The sequence below is a fragment of the Aedes aegypti genome, chromosome 2 (genome assembly GCF_002204515.2).
Source record: "Aedes aegypti strain LVP_AGWG chromosome 2, AaegL5.0 Primary Assembly, whole genome shotgun sequence".
Lineage (NCBI taxonomy): Eukaryota > Metazoa > Arthropoda > Insecta > Diptera > Culicidae > Aedes > Aedes aegypti.
This window is the reverse complement of record NC_035108.1, coordinates 609,619-629,329: the sequence shown is the minus strand read 5'-3', so window position 1 is coordinate 629,329 and position 19,711 is coordinate 609,619. Positions and strand designations below refer to the sequence as shown.

Below are 19,711 nucleotides of genomic sequence, written 5' to 3'. Positions count from 1 at the left end.
AATGGGGTAATTAAAAATTTGATTCGTCATTTCTTCCAATGTTTCATCATTCTGTGTAATTCATCAGTACTATATCAGGGAGAAAGCTTCAGAATAATTTTCAAAATTATATTTTAAATTGAATCTTCTGCAGCGCTTCTTCCCTGCTATTACAAAAGCTAGTCCGTATTAGTATAGCATGCAACATGGCTGGCCTGGAATTTTGTTTGAAGATCAAAAGCTTCTTCCTAAAACAATGTTTTGATTAACACGATTTGAGCAATACTGTTAAGAGATGGTTTCAACAAATGTAATGCTATTTACGTTTAAAATTCAAAATCTACTTTTGATGGGTGCAAAAATCAAGTGTTGAAAACCAAATTTCGTCTTCAATAGTCTTGAAACGGTAGTATGGTGATACTTTCTGGAACACGCTACACCTTACTAAAAAGTTATATTTCCCTGATATGTTTTTGTGAGAACCGTAACCGTAAGCTAATTTCGGCGGAATATTCAAATTGATTTCGTCAAAAATTCATCTTAATATTGTTTTAAAAATTTAACATAATTTATAGATAATTCTTTTGAGAATAGAGTCTGGAAACACTTCAGTCTTTTGAGCGTGGCGTGCAAAATCAAGAGTTTTGAAGCACAGACAAACAGACGTAACACTTAGAACAAATCGCGATCAAAATCATAGTCACGAGGACATACATATATGCCCAATGCTAAAATTGGTGTGTTGTTCCGAACGTGCATTGAATTGTGTAAGCGTTAAGCGTGACCAAAACGATGCGAGCGCTACGGGTGGCAGATTGACCACCTACCATATATTTGAATCGTTAATGGTCGATTCAATTAAAAGATGGACAATAAAATCGTCCCCTTGATGCTACAACTAGATAACTCGAAATTTGAAATTTTTGACTTCAATATGTCAAAACATTTTTCTTAATTAGATCTGCAAAATATCCACAGGTCTTAAGCGTGTGATTCAAAATACACAAGTTAAAGATTATTTTTAAATCATAATCGCTGCGATTAACCATCACCTTGTTAAACGGTCATACTTTCAAAGTTGCACATCTTAAAATTTTGATTTTCGAGTTATCTAGTTGTAGCATTAAGGGGACGAAATGATGATAATAAATCTTCGAGCTGTTTAGTGGAATACCTACAAGTAAATGAAAACCCGAATTTAGTACTATACCATTTAATCCCACTAGAGTTTGTATCCTTTGACAGAAACGCGTAATTCGACCTGAACTGTAAGGCCGTCTTCAGTGTCGTGTATCCTTAACAAATTTAAATATCATGTGATGATAATTCGCCAAACTCATCGTCGATAACGGAGCAATTGTTTTAGTGATCGCTTCGCTTATTTCAAATCACTATTCTTAAAGAATACATACATACAATACATTCAAACACAATTAATTGTTACGCAAATGTCGGAAATCAACCCTGAAATAACATAATCTGTTTAGGGTTGAACATAAAAGTGATTCTTTTATACAGCGGACACTTCTCTATCCTGTAGGATTATGTTGTCTATATAATGTAATATCATTCACTGCAGACAGTTTATAGACAGGCATGTCCCGACTGTTAAAACATCCCGGCAATTCGTTTGCTAAATACCGCTGCGTTATGTGACCGGAGTTCCAACCACATTCCAATTCAATCGGGTCTGAGTCGACAGGGCGGGAAAAAAAGATTTTTCCCATCTGGTTACTAGTCTCTCTATCCCCAACATGCAAATAAAACACCATTCCCAGACCAACCTCCGCGGTCTACCGAACATCATCAGCATCTGTATCCAGAAGGAGAAGAACCGAGGGTGCACATGGTCTTTCGTAAGTGAGAGCGTTTCACCATCTGCCGGCCGGCTTTTCCACAGCCTGCTTTGTGCGATGATTGCGATGATGCAAATCGTAAACATAAACATAGACTTGCGCATTTCATGGCCTACTCTGAGAGAATTTCGGCACCACGTGCTTCTAGCCAACGATCCCGGCCAGTGATGTCCGTTCGTTATGCGGGGAATGCAGGATTCATAATAACTTTGTGGCTGTATAATTGGCAACCTTGATTGCGGGGGTTCGGCGAAGATCGTTTCCGGAATGTACAAAAATGAAGCTGTCGAGACGATTCTGTTTCAGTTGAGTGTTGGAATTGGAAGTGATCGGAACGGACTAAATTCGCTAGCCTGGTTGTCTTGAAAGGGAGGTTGGATGATAATTTTACTGTGGTGAGTGGGTGGTAACATAGCTAAACACTTAAAACATAAATGATTGCAACTGGAGGTATGCTGTAATGCTGTTATGTGAACTCACGTGTTTTCAAACACTGCATGTGTTTTCAATGGGTGGGATGATGGATTTTAGATAAATGATTTGGAATATGTGGGAACAACTCCGCAGAGAATTTATCTGTAACAGATGTGTTTAGCATGAGAACAGAATTCAATGGCGAATAGTAGAAACAAAGCATAGAAGAAGTGTGAAAAAGAAGTCAATTGATAGTGCGTGATTACAAAATTTATGAGCCCAACGTCTGTACCAGGCATCGCGAATTCCATACGGTATCAAAAAGTAAAATTTATGATAAATGTTTTGCGTTTAGAAGCATGGTATTTCGATACTGGTGAGTTGGTGTAATTTTTTTTGAATGCGGGGCTGCACTGGAGAACACAATGAAGTGATCGTTTAGTTTTTTGTGCTAGAAAAGACGTGCTAAAACTTATCGTGGCTGGTTTTTTGAATTATTAGTGCTTGTAACATAAAGAAAAAAGGATCATTGTGATTTACTGATGGAGATTTAAAAGTACCATATTGTGTCAGGCTGGAAATAACTGTGCTTGTTGTTCATCATGTAAGTTTGACATCATAATTCCCTATACATTTATTTATTATTTTTTTTTTGAAAATAGTGTACAAGTTTTATAACAGATATTATATACACAATATTTTTTTTTGAATCAATTCAAAATTTGTGGATGCTGGCACACTAGATTTTTTTTACCTCGGCCGACGTACCACGTAAAAAACTCACGTTTTAAAAAACGACGTAAAAGCCTGCGTTGTTTCTAAAAACGACGTAGAAACGGATCACTAATATTTCCACAAGAATATCAGAATGGCTTCAAGAATTTCAACAGGGATTCCGGAACGCTTAAGGAATCCAGGATGTAAAAATTTAACAATTAACATAATTTTACTAAACGAAGCTTACATCGTTTTCCATGATTTTTACTAAGATTTTTATTACTCCATTCAATTCAACAATCTCAAAACATGAGTAGCACCTCTGAAGCTAACTACGAGTAGGTCTTCTATCTTTATGAATACCAAAGCATTGTTGTAGTATATTCTAATTGTGTAGTGAAGTAAAATAACACAAACATGTTCCACTCGTGCTTGTTCCATATGTAGCATTTACTATCGAGAATGTAGTAAATTTAACTTTATTGCATTTTATGCATCCGACCCTTGTGTATAATATGGGTTTGCTTTGCAACCGCTGGATCTGGATGTTTAAAAGTAAGTTGAGAAATTGGTATAGGAGGAGATCAATCATTTTCAGACAATTGTATGACATAATATATGCGTTATTCCTCTGAGTGATTTTTGGTTTTGGTTTTTGATTTTTGAATTTTCACTTGTTTGGTTTCTACTAAAGATTGCTCAAGGAATAAGCCGGTCTTCTTTTCTATCAATTAAACGTTAAAACAATCCCGATTAGCTGACGGATTCTTACAGATTTCTTTGAATTTGTGTGTGATTTCTTTCTAAAAAATATTCATGGAAATTTATCAGATATTTTCAATTCTTCTACAAACCTTGTAGGTACAGGAGTTCTCGCAGGATTTCCAAAAATGATCGAATGTTTTCAAGGGTACAAAATTTAACATCCTTTAGCATCATTAGAAATGCTCTAACGTATAAACCATTCTTTACCAAAATGTTTAAGCTGAGACTACTCTAGGAAGAACCTTCACCTAGAATTGTCATAAAAAAGTAATCTTACAGGGTTTTTTTTTCCACAAATTACTTAAGGAATTCTTTACAAAATTATTGGTACTAAAGCTGGAAGCTGCAACTAAACAAATCTGCGCTGAAAAAGCTTACTAAATTGTGTTTCTACCGCATTGTGCAGTGCTGAAATATTAAAAAATGCAAAAAAGTAGATTTATTTTCTCATTTTTTCTATCAAAGATTGTAATCTAGAAAGCATTAAACAACTACAGTTATGGAACATCATGCTCACAGATTATATTTTTTTTAAGGGACAATGAAATGCATAAATTCGAAATGTTATTTGAGATGAAATTCACTAAAATGTGATGGCCCGTGTATCAGGGCCTTTTACTTTTTAATTTTTTTTACATAATACAGATATTTGTAAATCTCAATGAAAAAATTTGTTTGGGTGTTCACCATATATGATTTGGAACGCTAGTTTTTTTCTCCGTGTACATTGTGTACATCTACGCAAATTTTAATGCAAAAATACTATTTCTATTCGATTGCAAAATTGCCTGTATAAATCAAAGTTTGATTTTTAAAACTTTACTATAAGCCATACATAACGCGGGTAGATCACCTTTTCGAGGTGCGTTACGGGGTAAGATCTACCGTATTGTACTCTTGTTGTATCTGTTCTTGTGAATACTTATAAGTTAGGGTCGGAAGAGTATAAGAGAGTAACAAGGCACTAAGACCCACCTATTTGTCGTAGATAATGAGGAGGTCGAAGTGAAAAAATGGCTCAATCAGCATCTGAGGTTGGTTTCAACTCATGAGACAATTTCTTTCCGAGTTCAAGAGTTTATCTTTCAATATCTAGGAGGGAAACGATTCCGAATCAGTGGAGTAGCAGACCTCTTAACTTCTAAAATAAGCTTTTTGTTTCAAGGAATTTAAATGTTTCATGGAATGAAACCTGTTCACGGTTTCAAAAAAACGATTTTGAACCTTATAAGTAGAAGCAATAATTTGATACGCTAGAGTACCGATGCATGGTCAAAATCAGTATCATTCAACCAGCTTAGTGGCCGAACCTGATTAAAGGGGCGCGCTTTTGAGAGTTTAATGGTGACAAACTGTTTTCTCCAAAAGGTATAAATAGCGGTATCTTTTTCTAAAGAGGCTCTATGCAAAATGGTAAAGAATGGTATTTGTATAAAAACGACTACTTCATTATTTCTCAATAGTAATGGAGTAGAATGACATGCACTAAACAAAGGACACGGGTATACCACAAAAGATCAAAGAAAACTGGTCGCAGTGGTTCATCCCGAACAGAAACAGAAAAAAAAACCCATACGTAGGGAAAAAAGTAAACTTGTTAACTTTTTTATATGTTTTCATGGATTCCCTATTCTATATTAAAATGTCAAGAATAGTATTCAATCTAAAATTGAGCCTATTTTAAGTGATACTCGGTGTTCAATGCAAGTGCTTGCAATTCTGTAAATTTTTAAAACTTTTCACAAAAAATTGACTTTGTTTAATCTCAACGAAGCAACTGCATATCATCTTTTCTCAAATTTCACGCTAAACAAAAGTTTGTTTTAAACATCATACGCCTAAAGGTTTTTCTGTAAATATGGGCAAATACTGGTTCTGGAGCTATTTCCTCTGGGGTTTTGCTAAACAGCCTTTCCGACTAAAAATGTTTTCGAAATATACAGTTATATCCAACATCTTTTAGTCAATATAGTTACTTAATTTATTCATTATTCATTGAACGCTGGAACAATCCGTTCAAGCAATCACTACATAATTGGTTTGTCATTTCAACGAATAAATTCCCATTCCTTGACACCCTCGCATATTTTAAATTTATCATTCAAATTGTTCAAATTACCGTCAAAACAACTCAACCAACGAATCACAGAATGAATGGTACAAATCATACTCAGCACTTGAAGTTATGAACGGCGAAGGACTAATAAGTATTTCACTCTGTTAAAATATGCTTCAGTTATCATTCATACACCTTTCCGTTCACCTGTTTCAGCGTAATTTTTAAGTTTGCCATCGCATCGCGGCTCACAATGGAAGATGCTGGCGATAAAATGCTGTTTGCGCGAACGTCCTGTTGGAAAGTTATACTTCTCGGAAGTGGCAGAGTGGAACTTCGGGCCGCAGACGGTGGAAAGCCATCAGTGCAGTGGCTGGTAGGGTAGAAGCACCAGTTTTGGTCATAGCTTTAATTGAAGCCATAGCGTCTTACGATTCAAATCAGCGTGAATCATATTGTGTTTAGTAGACCACATTTACGTAATAGAGTTACATTCATTTATTCGTCCAAATTTATTTAAAATCTAATGTAAACAATTCATTTCGAACCGGTGCCTCTACCCTAGCAGATTTCCCAGCTCTTTGTTTGTTATCATTCTCACCATCACTGGGTGGCGGCGAAAGCTCTTTTGTTAGCTCTTCCTTTCCGCTCCGATTGTAATTGTGTGCTCGGCGCTATGCTCCAAACCAACCACCGAGCTATGGATGTAATTAAAGCTATAAAATCTGCCTCTGATTCTTCTTCTAATGGCACAAATAGAGCGCTACTTGCCATTCGAGTTCAAACACCCAAGCCAAAGTCTATGACTTCGCACGCAGATTTCCCATGATTAAAATTTAATATCTCGAGGAGCGGAAGTCGTGATCCACAAATTTGCTCATTCCGAGGAATATCTATTACAGTTTGACTCCCACATCCAGATGGAAATTGGAAGCGGTCGGTTTATGTGCTCAATTACAAACATACTAATCGCTTATTATACACGGCAAACAAGTCTGGCTTTTGTGTGAAGTTCTATAATAGGTATATTGGCATAGGATCAATCTGTTTTCCTGTTTTATGACTCGTCACAATGTTTGCTATCAAATAAATTAGTTGTTACTCGGAAATGATAGCCATGTTGCAGAACATATGCTTCAACGCGTCAGCAACTCGTTAAGCGCATGTGGAAGTTTCATAACATGGTTTATTTGTAGATGAGTCCTCTAGTCAAAATCTCGATTATCACACAGAATTATCAAGATTAGCCGGAAGTAACCCACGCGCTGATGAACAGATTACTAGTCCGCTGAAATGTGCTCACGTGAGAAGTATACAAGTGGAGACGCGTGGTTGCTGATTAGTTTTGCATCAGAAAAGTAAGCATTTCATTCAATCGGTCATAGTGTGTGCCCATGTGCTCTTGAGGTTTGGAGCTATGCTGATACTGTTAAATACGTTCATCAGCAACAACTTTTCCCAAGACCGTATTCAAATCGGACGTCTCAGTAAGCGTGTGCAATCGATCCTTTCTTCAGTGAATAAAGCCTGATTTGCTGCTGACAAGAAATTTCTTGGCCTATCTTGATGCATAAGAAATTCCTGCAAGTAATCGATCAAGGAAGTGCTTTTTTTCTGATTGCAGTACGCAGTTGAAAAGAACTGTCAGTTCAAACGGGAGTCGCTTTAGAAAATTTCTGCAAGGAATCGGCAAGAAAATAGCGATTCCTGTTCAGAAGCAATTTTGCTTTCTGAGGTGAAAAAGTCCTAACTAAGTTGCATTTTGTCACCTTTATTCACTGAATAGAAGATCAATGAAAAAATCGATCATGTTACATATGCCCTTATTGTAGCATACGCTTGATATAAATAAAAATAGAGCGGTGTTTGAATACCACGAAATGGCTTTAGAACGGATGAACGGATTGACGTAAGTTTTTAAAAGTTGCACTCGATAAGAAATGCGACATGATAGTGCGATGAAAAAGTTTGGGAAAATCTCCGGAATAATAGGGAAAACGGGATGAGACTAATGTAACGTTTTGTATAGGAATTACATGACGTTCTACAACAGCATACTTGATTACCAGGCGAAGTTTGCCGGGACCTGGGAGGGAGAAACCGATACAAAATTTCTGTACGTCATAGTGAGCCGATATTCTGCTGTCACGAACTGTCACTGTGAGTCCGGATCTCAAACAATGGACAAACTTGGAAAAAGTGCGTAATTAATCAAAACATTTTTTGGCATTTCATCGAATGTGACAAAAAATCGATTGACATGAATAGCTTCATGCCTATTCAAAAGTAATGTCACGATAGCACCTTTTATTCTAATTGAATATAAAGTACTTAAATACGAAAAGAAAACTAGCGATTTTCATCGAGTCTGCCTTGATTGTCGTTGGCAAACTGGAGTTTTCTTGCAGTTTGAAAAAAAATCATGTCATATTTCGTGTGTAGTATCGGTGCCTCCCTCCCAGGCCGGGACCACTAGTTATTAATTTTTTTTTTCGACATTTGTTCCAATGTTTCAACAAGAGATATTCTATGTATTTCAATAGTACTTACTATTTTATTTTGAATCATCTGCAGAGTTGTCTTCCTGGTATTACAACAGCAAGTTCATACTGGCATACAACATACAACAGACTGTTAATTAACCTGGGTACGATTTGACGTTTAAGTATAATGTGCAATGATACTAATAGTTATAGGAATAATAATAATAATTATAATGATATTTGCTTATCAAAGAATCCAAGATTATAGATGATTTAATCCTGTTTTATCATAGTTTGATACTTTGAATGCATCACATTAAACTTTTTTTCAATAAGTACACGTGACCTTGACAACAAAAAGCAAGTAGCTTTCCTCCTCTTAAACCAACGATATCACCGAATTATTTATTAGAATTATTAAAAAGACATCCGCCTAAAATCTTTTAAAAAAATCCTCAAACGTTTATAGTTATAAAAGACATATGAAAAAGATTTCACTAGCATTCACTTATCATCCTGTAATCGATCGTGAATCTCGCAAATAATCCTTGAGCGATCAAGAAAAACAATCCAAATATAAGTAGATGAAAACAACGAATTTAGTACTATACCATTTAATTCCACTAGAGTTTGTATACTTTGACACATACGCGTATTTCGACCTCAACTGTAAGGCCATTTTCAGTGTCGTGTACTAGACTCGACTTTCGAACCCTATTGTAGCCCTAATTTTAGTGGATTATGCACAGCAATGCAATGCAAAACATGAATCATTTTGGGATTGGTACACCACATTAACAAGAGTGATATACATTCATTTAAGGGGAAGATGCACCAAAGCCAAAGCTCGAATCTTCAAGAGCACAAATCTAGAGATCCTGACAATCGTTCGCGGTGAAAACCTGATCGAATGGTCACCACCAGCGAGTTCAGACTTTTGTCACACAGCTTGGCTTTAACTCGAATTTCGGGTGTATTTTCTTTTCCGTGTCCCTCCCGAAATAACAGATAGGAACAACCCCAGCGTTAGCAGTTTTTAAAAAGTAAAACCCTAGTGGGAATTTGTCGGTGAACGTCAAACATAATCAAAAGTGTCAAGGTTTAAATTTGGATCAATTTTTAACTTGAAAGAAAAAAAAATTGCCGTCATTTGAGCGGGCAATTTTGGCAAAGTAGTAGCTCTGTCATGTAATTTAATAATATGAATATTTTTTCAAAATTTTAGGCTTCTATTGTGTGTAGTATTTTATTGTATTCTAAGTGCTTGCACAGCCAATATTGAAAAGCACCCTGGAAATTAATTCCAGTATTTTCTTGTCAGCATTAATATTTGCAGCAAATCGGTAATATGATACAAATATTGAAATGGCCAGGCCCACTGTGCAGACTTGGTGTGGATGATAGTTTATAAATGGGCGGCGATCAAAGTATTTAATCTTGAATAATATGGTAGACGGAAGTTTCTGTACTGTATGAAGGAAGAAACGGGAACTACCTACAATCTGTTTCATTCAAGGGCATAGATAGATAATCGTTAGAAGTAGCTTTGCTAAGAATGTTAGGGCGCACTCCATCGTAGTGAACTTTCCAATTCCTGGGATAGAACATAGGTATTTCTGCCTTTTGCCCTGGTTTTAGAGCCTTGGCTTAAGTGCCATTACTAGCTCTCTAAAACGAAAAGAAAACATTTCCGTTCCCATTGTGAAACAAATCAATGTATGGAAAAAACAAGAGCAATAATAGGCATTCATACATGGTTAAAAAAAATCAAAATTGAAGCTAAGCATGTAACAAAAGTGATGTTTTCTCGGAAAAAGTGCCGCTATGACTTATTCACGGTTAAATCCATACAAAAATTTGCCATGAAACTAGATTTGACTCGTTCACAGCAACCATTTTGAAAATAATTAAATGGAATTCTCTCACCAATTTGATGTTTAAAGTCATCTTTCTCCAATCGTAAGTCTAAGCTCTTCTTCATAATTAAAATAGGACACCTGCTTGAAGTCTTGTTAATCAGGATCATCTGCTACCAAATCCAACAATTGTTTCGGGTCAGCTTTTTTCCACTTCATAAAAATTTTCCAGCTCTTTAATTTACGAACAATCTTCAACCAGCAGTAAAAGTTAAATCTTTCTTCAAATAGGTATCATATTTTCACTTCACTTTCACTAATAAAACCTTGCACAAAAATCAAATATTCTAAAATTTTAGAAATTTGAAATATACATGATAAGCTAGAACTCTAAAGTAACGAAATTCAATTACTGTGGCGCCTCTAGTTGTCTGAAGGTTTCGTTGGCACCACATCAATTCCATGGTTTCTAGTTTATAGATGTCTAATGATGATGATGAACTATTTCATTTTTATTAGGGTCAGTTGTGCATAGAAATATTTTTACTTTTTGAAGGTATAAGCAATACAGTTAACTGGTGTAATGCCTACATGTCAACTTTGAGTGTTTAAATTGTTGTGTAAGCTTTAATATGAACTACTGAACTAATTTTTGACATCATGCAGCGATGCAAGTATAGTTGTTTACTCATAATTCCGTTTATTTCAAAGGAAATTGCCTACATTTAGGCGTATTAGGCAGATTTTTAAGGTTTAATTTTGCAATAAAACAATCATACACTCGAGTTGTAAGAATTTTGACATCATTTTGAAATTTAGTAGACCCAAATTTGATGCGCTGAGATTTTTTGTGGCGTTTCGGATCAAAACCCAAACACTGCTTTACCTATATTACCAAGGTTTCTGCGCAGTTCCGATATTTTTCATACATAATATTGCTAGATTGAAAGCTTTCATTTGGCGTGTTTGTAGTACAGTGAGTGTTATCTTTGTAGAAGGTACCATATCGCTCTAGAGGCTTTTTACGGCTGTTTTGCTATTACCCGTTACAAAATGTTTTTTTTCTGTGAAGGTCAGGAGCTATTTATTTAAGATTCAACACTTCTGCATTAGAAACCTACACATGCTATGTTAAAATGCGATTTAAAATTGAATATCTGTATCGTGAAGCTAGTGCAAGTATGGTAACTTTAAATAGAAATAGTGCCACTAATAAGCGGTTTCTTCACCACCGCTTAGGCATTAAACCTAGTTTAACCATATGGGTAAACGTGGTTTACGGCTTAAGCAAAGGTGAAGAAATTGGCCCTAAGTCACATGTTTTCCTATAATAGCGCAATTAATTAAGTGATTTACAAATAATCAAAATATATAAAAAAAGATTGTTTAATGTTTTTGTTAAAACAAGTAAATAAAAACCAAATTTAGTACTACCATTTAATTCCTCTAGAGTTTGTATCCTTCGACAGATACGTGTATTTCAACCTCAACTGTAAGGCCGTCTTTAGTGTCTCGCATTAGACTCGACTTACTGTACTGAAAATCGACCTGTAGTGAAGTCGAGTCTAGTACACGACACTGAAGACGCCTTACGGCTTCACAACTGAGGTTGAAATAAGTGTATTCCACTAAACAGATCAATGATTTATTTCCGTTGTTATCATATTGTTCCTACAGAACCATGATCAAAAGCGAGTGGAGCGGTAGCTCAATGTGTTAAACTTCACGTTAATATTGCAAAAAAAATCAAAAGCTTTCAGCCTTATTGTTCGATTTTACAAAAAAAAAATATGTTTCTTATTGATCGGCTATTGGTACACTAAATCTAGCGCTTTCCAATTTTTGTATTAGAATAAAAATGACGACTGCTGCAAACTCGAAACAAACCCCTACTTTCCACTGATACCGTTTGAAACAGTTAATTGCAACTTCCGACGATATAATCCACAATTCTTTCACTCCGGATGATGTGTGATAATCAAGTGTGAAAATTCATTGCATGTTTCAAACATTGCCGGGTAAACAGCTCGGCTAACCACATTATTTTAACTACCTAGCCTATAGATACACATTCTGCCCAAATACCTCTACGCTTACACCGCCACTATAATGCAAGCTCTTTACCACGAAATGGAGTGGCTTGGTGCCCCTTCTGAACATAATATGCTGCTATGAATTTCACTGACTCATCAGCTCAAAGAGCATGTCAGCCCAACTTTAATGATGATGACGATGATTATGCACTTCAGCAATAAGCATCAGCCGTCGCGTTTTGGAGAGCTTTGGCGACCAGACGGCTTGCATGTTGATATCACTGTCACGTGGGTGGGTTAGATTTCGTTGCTTGAACCTTCTCGTCGAAACGCAGAAAAGCACGGAAATGGCGAGAGGGTGCCGCGTTGATGATGATGAATACACTCGACATAATTAATAGCTTTCGTAATTACCGCAGCGTAAACGGGCGCATTTGCAGGGATGAGCATAAAATATAAGAGCTCTGAAAATGATTACTTTGCTGATACTCATTTGATGTGAACCACTGATAATCTGAGGGATAGTAAGAATTTTAGAATTATTTTGAACAACTCATCCAAAAAATTAAACGTGAAAGATATTAATTTGACATTATCTTAAAATTCTAAAACTTGAATCCGTTGTTAAAATTCTAAACCTTTCAGCATTGTAATGATAATTATTATTACGAAACATTGTTCTATACAGTTCAGCGTTGTGTACCACGAACAATCCTTGTGCTGACGTGGTAGTGGTAGGAACAGCATAGTCTTGGTAACAAAAGAGCTACATCCTGCAGCTACATCCTGCAGCTCCGTTACAAAATAGATTCATTTTAATGCGGTGGAGTTAAACGTACGCGCTAGAATGCACAAGTAGACACTAGTTACTGTCCTGTCGGGCCGGAGAAAAAATGTCTATGATGACATCTTGATGCATGGAAATTGCACTGTGCCCCGAGAGAAGATTGATCGTACCTACGCATGTACCATGGCAGAAGCCAGCAGTGTAATTAATGATTGTTACAGTGCAAAAGTTCCGTATATCGCTTAACAATATCTATTCTATGCTGCTAGGACTGATAACGGGTCGCTAGGATTCTTAGTGCGCAGTGATGTAACCATTATTCATGCTAGTTATTCTGTCTTATTTCCATAGCTACCCACAATGAGTGGCTTGTGTCAAGTCGAGTCGGTTGGTTCGTGTTGCCTTTCTTGTATGCTAAAGTGCACTTTTTGAAATTTCCCACCGTAGTACCTTGGGTTTTTTTATCAACAAATATTATTTATTTATTTTTCTTAATAAAAGGTTTTTCAGTCAAAAGCGATTGCGCTTACCTTTGCAACCTTTGTTGCGAAATACCTTTGCAACTAGACAAATAATAGTAGTTTACAGAACAAGTTGTAGAATGATGATTTTTACAGCATGATTCGTAAATTTATCCTACGAGGCTTGCAGAGTAGGATAATTACGACGAGTGCTGTAAAAATCGAGTTCTGCAACGAGTTACGCACAACATTTTTTGCAATTTCGCAAAAAAACTACTTTCAAATCAGAAATAGTATCGGAATGCATTCACCGTTATTTTACTATTTTTGAAAAATTGCTGTGTAATGATTCATTACGTAACCCAAAACAGTCGCGTAATGAGAAAGCGTTGCGTAATAAATCATTACAGCACTGGTTTCAGGAATTCCTAGTAGAGGTGGACGGCATCTCCAGGAGATTGTACGACATTTCCCAGAATGACGTTCCCCAGAACGACATTCTCCAGAACGCCATTCCCCAGAATTGGACATTCCCCAGAAATCCATTCCCCAGAAAACCATTCCCCAGAATGGGACATTCCCCAGAAAAAAATAACAAGAGATCTTTAAGGTGTTCAAATCCAGGAAAATGGTAAATAGTAAATAGTGAATGCATCTAACTGGAAATTCGAGGAAAACCATAATTTTCATAGGTAAAACATTTCGTATTGTTTTTTTATTTTTATTGGTAGGACTTTCGGTTTGTTGCAGTCTTTCATTTATTGAATGGAGAATCTTTAAATCAAAAATTCTTTGAAATTAACCACCTATGGTCGGAAAAGTAATTCGAACCATTTGGAAGATTTTCATATTTTTTGACGATTTTCTCGTCGAAAAAGTTAAAATTTAGCGTGACATAATATGTGTACCATCCCTAATTATTTAGACAATAAACCTAGGAAGAACAGCATATGTTCAAAAGAAGGGATAATATGCCATAAAAGCCGAAAAACAAATTCCATTAATTTACTTTGTGACATATTACACTACACCAATCTCCTTTTGAAAGTACAATTAGAAAGAACAGCCAATTTTAAAAGAAGGAAGAAGAATAACTATTTTTAAATTTTGAAAAATTTTGTTTGTTTTAGTAGTAAGATTTAAGATATATCTTGATGTTAAAACATTCAAAAAGATTTAAAATGTGAAAGTTATCAAAATGTTACATATGGACGGTATAATTTATACCCCGGGAAACGGGAAATCCCGAAATTTCTCAAATCCTGGGTTTTTTGTCCCGGGATAGACACTCTAATCCACATTGTAAGCAATAGTAGTTTACGCAACAAATTGTAGAATGATGTTTTTACAGCACGAGTTGTACATACAGTATTGGACAAAACATTTGCAACTTTTTCGATTTTCCATATAAAATGACCAACTTTGGTAAGCTATATCTCAGTTATTTATAGACCGATTTGAATGAGGTTTTGGCAGAACATCAGATATAACTTGATTTTTAACATATATTTTTGAATATTTTGTCCAATTACGAGTTTATAAGCTATAACGGTTTGGATTAAGTGTAATTTTTGACGAAAAATTAAAAACTATTTATCTCAAAATCTGATAGTCCTACACAAAAACTGTCCTCAGCAAACTTGTTCATCTCGTTAAAATCTACAACTTTGCTGAAGATGCCATGGAACTATTCCTTCAATATGTTTAGTTATGTCATTTATAAAAAATCATCAAAATATTCACTTTAGTCAAACCGTTACTGCTATTGAGCTTGTGATTGGAAAAAAATCAATTTCTGTTTGATGTTTTGCAAAAATTTCATTCAAATCGGTCCATTAATAACTGAGATATAGCTTACCAAAGTTGGTCATTTTGTATGGAAAATCGAAAAAGTTAGAAATGTTTTGTCCAATACTGTATGTACGACTCGTGCTGTTAAAACATCATTCTACAATTTATTGCTTACAATGTGGATTAGAGTGTCTATCCCGGGACAAAATATCCCGAGATTTGAGAAATTTCGGGATTTTCCGTTTCCCGGGGTATAAATTATACCGTCCATATGTAACATTTTGATAACTATCACATTTTAAATCTTTTTGAATGTTTTAACATCAAGATATATCTTAAATCTTACTACTAAAACAAACATTTTTTTTTCAAAATTTTAAGGCATTAAAGTACAAGGCTTGCCGAGTGGTGAAAATCGAGTTTTTGCAACGAGTTGCACACAACATTGTTTACAATTTCGTAGACCTCCCTCAAGAGGTCAGAAATTGTATATACGTTCACCATTATTTTGTATTTTTTGAACTGTATAATGATGCTGTATGGGGCCTTCCTTAGCCGAGTGGTTAGAGTCCGCGGCTACAAAGCAAAGCCATGCTGAAGGTGTCTGGGTTCGAATCCCGGTCGGTCCATGATCTTTTCGTAATGGAAATTTCCTTGACTTCCCTGGGCATAGAGTATCATCGTACCTGCCACACGAGATACGAATGCGAAAATGGCAACTTTGGCAAAGAAAGCTCTCAGTTAACAACTGTGGAAGTGCTCATAAGAACACTACACTGAGAAGCAGGCTCTGGCCCAGTGAGGACGTAATACTAAGAAGAAGAAGAATGATGCTGTATAAAGAGACACGTAATGAAAATGCGTTGTGGTATGATTCATTACGTAACTGAAATCAGTTGAGTAATGGATCTTACAGCACTGCATAATTCAGTGCAAAAAAGTAGGCCGTTTCATGACAGAATAGCGTGATGAAAAACAGCGACGAGCAATTGAAAAAAAAATCATTATGCAACATTTGGTTATTTTTTCTGGTTTGTGTTGTGTAATGAATCATTTCAGTCAAGTAATAAATCATTACACAACGCATGACTCTTACATAATTGAAATCAGTAGCGCAATGATGCACCTCATATGAGTTACGAAACGAACTAGCGTTACATAAAGACACACACAGTTTGGTGCAAGTAATAATCCATTCGTGATGGATTTCTTAAACAAATTTGTGGATGATAAATGTATTCAAGGGTATCAGCACAGAGCACACTCTCTAGGGCACATGGGAGCAATCCAAATCAGCTCAAATTTAGGGACAACAATCATGGTTTGACCTAAAATCGAATACACAGCAAAAATGACATTTGGTAACCGAGTGTGTGGCTCGTTGTTTTTAATCTGAATCTCGTTGTTTTTAATGTGGGTCGTTGTTTTCATCTAAAGATAAAAACTGTAACCACTGGTAGATAAAGGAGGATCTTTTCTTCATCGTAACATTATTAAATAACGTGAAAATTCGTTCGTTTGCTCAGTAACAACAAGCTGCACACTTGGTTATCAATGGCTTTTAGGACGAGACCATAATTCGTGCGAGAGATTCTTTACCATTGCCCGTAATGCAATTTACCGGAAGACCACTTTCTGGAATGTACCATTTCTTACACATTACCATTTTTTACCCGGAAAACCAAATCTTCCATTTTCGACGACCTTCATCAGTACATTACAATATACAATTTTTATTCTCTATCATTGATGCTTAGCACAAATTAAGTCACGCTAACTATGGACATTCTCGACTCCCCTATAAACACTTCTTCAAAAGACATCTCCAAACTGCTATGGACCAAATATGTTGTTCTTCTTGCCGGCGTTACGACGCAACTGATAATTGATATAAGTTTAGACATACAAACGTTCGTTCACTATATCAGCCATTCCATGACAAACCGATCTAGGTGGTCAGCGAATTCCGTGAAAGTTTGCTATTTTGTTCCTAATCCGAAATAAGGATACACGTGTTTTTGGATTTTTTTATTAGGGTGACCATTTCCGAAATAGAGTGACCCAAAAAATCGCGATTTTACTAAATTTTTATTTTAAAAAAAGGTATAACTTTTGAACCGTTCGACCGATTTTCAATCGTTTTGGACGAAATGAAAGCTAAAGATTTTGACTTTTTGAGATTTTGATATTTCACAAAAATTGTTTTTTTTTTAATGAATATATATCAATAATTTCCGTTTTTTCGTGTGGCCTTGGGACCAAAGGGGCTAGTACTGTTCTCATTTTTTCTTGAAAGTTCAGTTAATTTTACGTTTACTGTCAAACTTTCAGCGATGTACAGTATTGGACAAAACATTTGCAACTTTTTCGATTTTCCATACAAAATGACCAACTTTGGTAAGCTAGGTCTCAGTTATCTATGGACCGATTTTAATTAATTTTTTACAGAACATCAGATATAACTTGATTTTTAACATATATTTTTGAATAGTTTTTCTAATCACGAGTTTATCAGTTATAAGTGTAATTTTCGACGAAAAATTCAAAACTATTTATCTCGAAATCTGAAAGCCGTACAAAAAAACTGTCTTCAGCAAACTTGTTCATCTCGTTGAAATCTACAACTTTGCTGAAGATACCATAAATTCCTTCAGAATGTTTAGTTATATCAGGTCCGTCCCACTTGGGCTCAGATTGGGTATCATTTCTAGTACTACATTTGGTCCCTCGGTAGTGCAAAAGATACCCAAGTTTGACAGATCACAGTACACTTTTCACAGCATTCTAGATTACCTTATGAGCCATAAAATTTTGGGCAACTGCAAGGGACATGGAGGTCTTTAATTTGTCTTTGGTTATATCATTTATAAAAAAATCGTCAAAAAAATCACTTTAATCAAACCGTTACTGCTTTTGAACTTGTGGTTGGAAAAATCATTAAAAAACATATATTAAAATTCAAGTTATGTCGGATATTCTGCCAAAATTTCATTCAAATCGGTCCATTAATAACTGAGATATAGCTTACCAAATTTGGTCATTTTGTATGGAAAATCGAAAAAGTTGCAGATGTTTTGTCCAATACTGTATGTTTTTTAGTTTTTGAGATATATTTTTTTTTTGAAAATAAAAAATAAGTCATTTTTCATCGACACACACTGTAGGTCTCAGTGCATTAGATTTTTTGTTTTAACCTTTCGGTCGTCGCGCGAATTTTTTGTAACGCGAGTAGTCGCGCGTTGTACTTTGTACAACACTCTTGGTTTCGCGAATATCCCAGGAGTTTGACCACTTAGAAAGATGACGTCTTCGGTAAAATTGTTCAGTAGCTTAAGGGCTATTATTATTATAGCCAAAAAATTCCGGATTTTGCCACTAGGCGGCGCTAGTGAGCATGAAACTTTTGTTTCTCAGATCTCATGATCCTGACCACTTAGAAAGATGACGTCTTCGGCAAAGTTGTTCGGTAACTCAAGGACTATCATTGTTTGAGCTAGTTGATTCGAAATTTTGCCACTAGCCTGCTAGTGAGCATAAAACATTTGTTTCGCAAATATCGCAGGAGCATGATCACTTAGAAAGATGGTGTCTTCGGCAGAGTTGTTCAGTAGCTCAAATTCTTTCTTTGTTTAATTCTTAAAGTTCGAGATTTTGCAAAATAATGATAGTCCCTGAGCTTCTGAACAACTTTGCCGAAAGTGCCTGTCTAAAAAGTCGAGATCCTGTAGTATCCGCAAAACAAAAATTTCATGCTCACTAGCGCCGCCTGGTGGCAAAATATCCTATTTCTTGGCTCAAATAATGATAGCCCTTGAGCTACTGTACTACTTTGCCGAAGACACTATCTTTCTAAGTGGTCAGGCTCCTGAGATATCTGCAAACAAAAGTTTCATGCTCACTAGCACCGCCTAGTGGCAAAATTTTGAATGAACTAGTTTCGAGCTAGTCCTTAACTTACTAAACAACTTTGCCGATGACGACATCCTTCTAAATAGTCAGGATCCTGAAATATCTGCAAAACAAAAGTAAAGCTTCCATGCCCACTAGTGCCACCTAGCGGTCAAATTCCGAATTAAATGAGGTATCATGAGATAGCGCTTCACCTCCACAACAACTTTAATAAGGACCCCAAGTTTCTATATTATCTGGATTATTAGCTATGACGATTTCAAACTGTGGTTTCCTCGAACCGTACATAGTGCGTTCATTATTATGCGACTTCCACGTACATTTGTTGATTTTACCGTATTATAAAGGGTCATACTGTAAATATAAACTGTCGAGTATTGTTCTTAAGAAGATTCTTGAGGAATACATTTTGGTTTGGTGTCGATAGATATCTTTGTTGCAAAATGATAGCATATAAATCACAACTGTTGTACAAAGTACAACAGCGCGACAGCCCGAAGGTTAAAAAAATCATAACTTTCGAACAGCTCAACCGATTTCAAATCTTTTTTTTATGGAATGAAAGCTTAAGATTTGAAAAAAATCAGAAAAATATAAAACTTTG

At 35.7% G+C, this 19,711-nt stretch overlaps 1 protein-coding gene across 4 annotated transcripts in view; it reads left to right on the top strand.

Annotated features, from left to right (window-relative positions):
* The first annotated feature begins 2,130 nt into the window (after nt 1-2,130).
* The window catches only part of LOC5566132, a 150,624-nt gene continuing 133,043 nt past the window's right edge, over nt 2,131-19,711 (top strand). The window contains exons 1-2 of one of the 4 annotated variants that reach the window (XM_021839706.1): nt 2,135-2,230; nt 2,605-2,853. The gene's annotated coding sequence lies outside the window, so the exon portion shown is untranslated. Of the gene's footprint in view, nt 2,854-19,711 lie in introns of all 4 variants that reach the window. The other 3 variants (XM_021839707.1, XM_001650443.2, XM_021839708.1) reach the window with 3 other exon arrangements.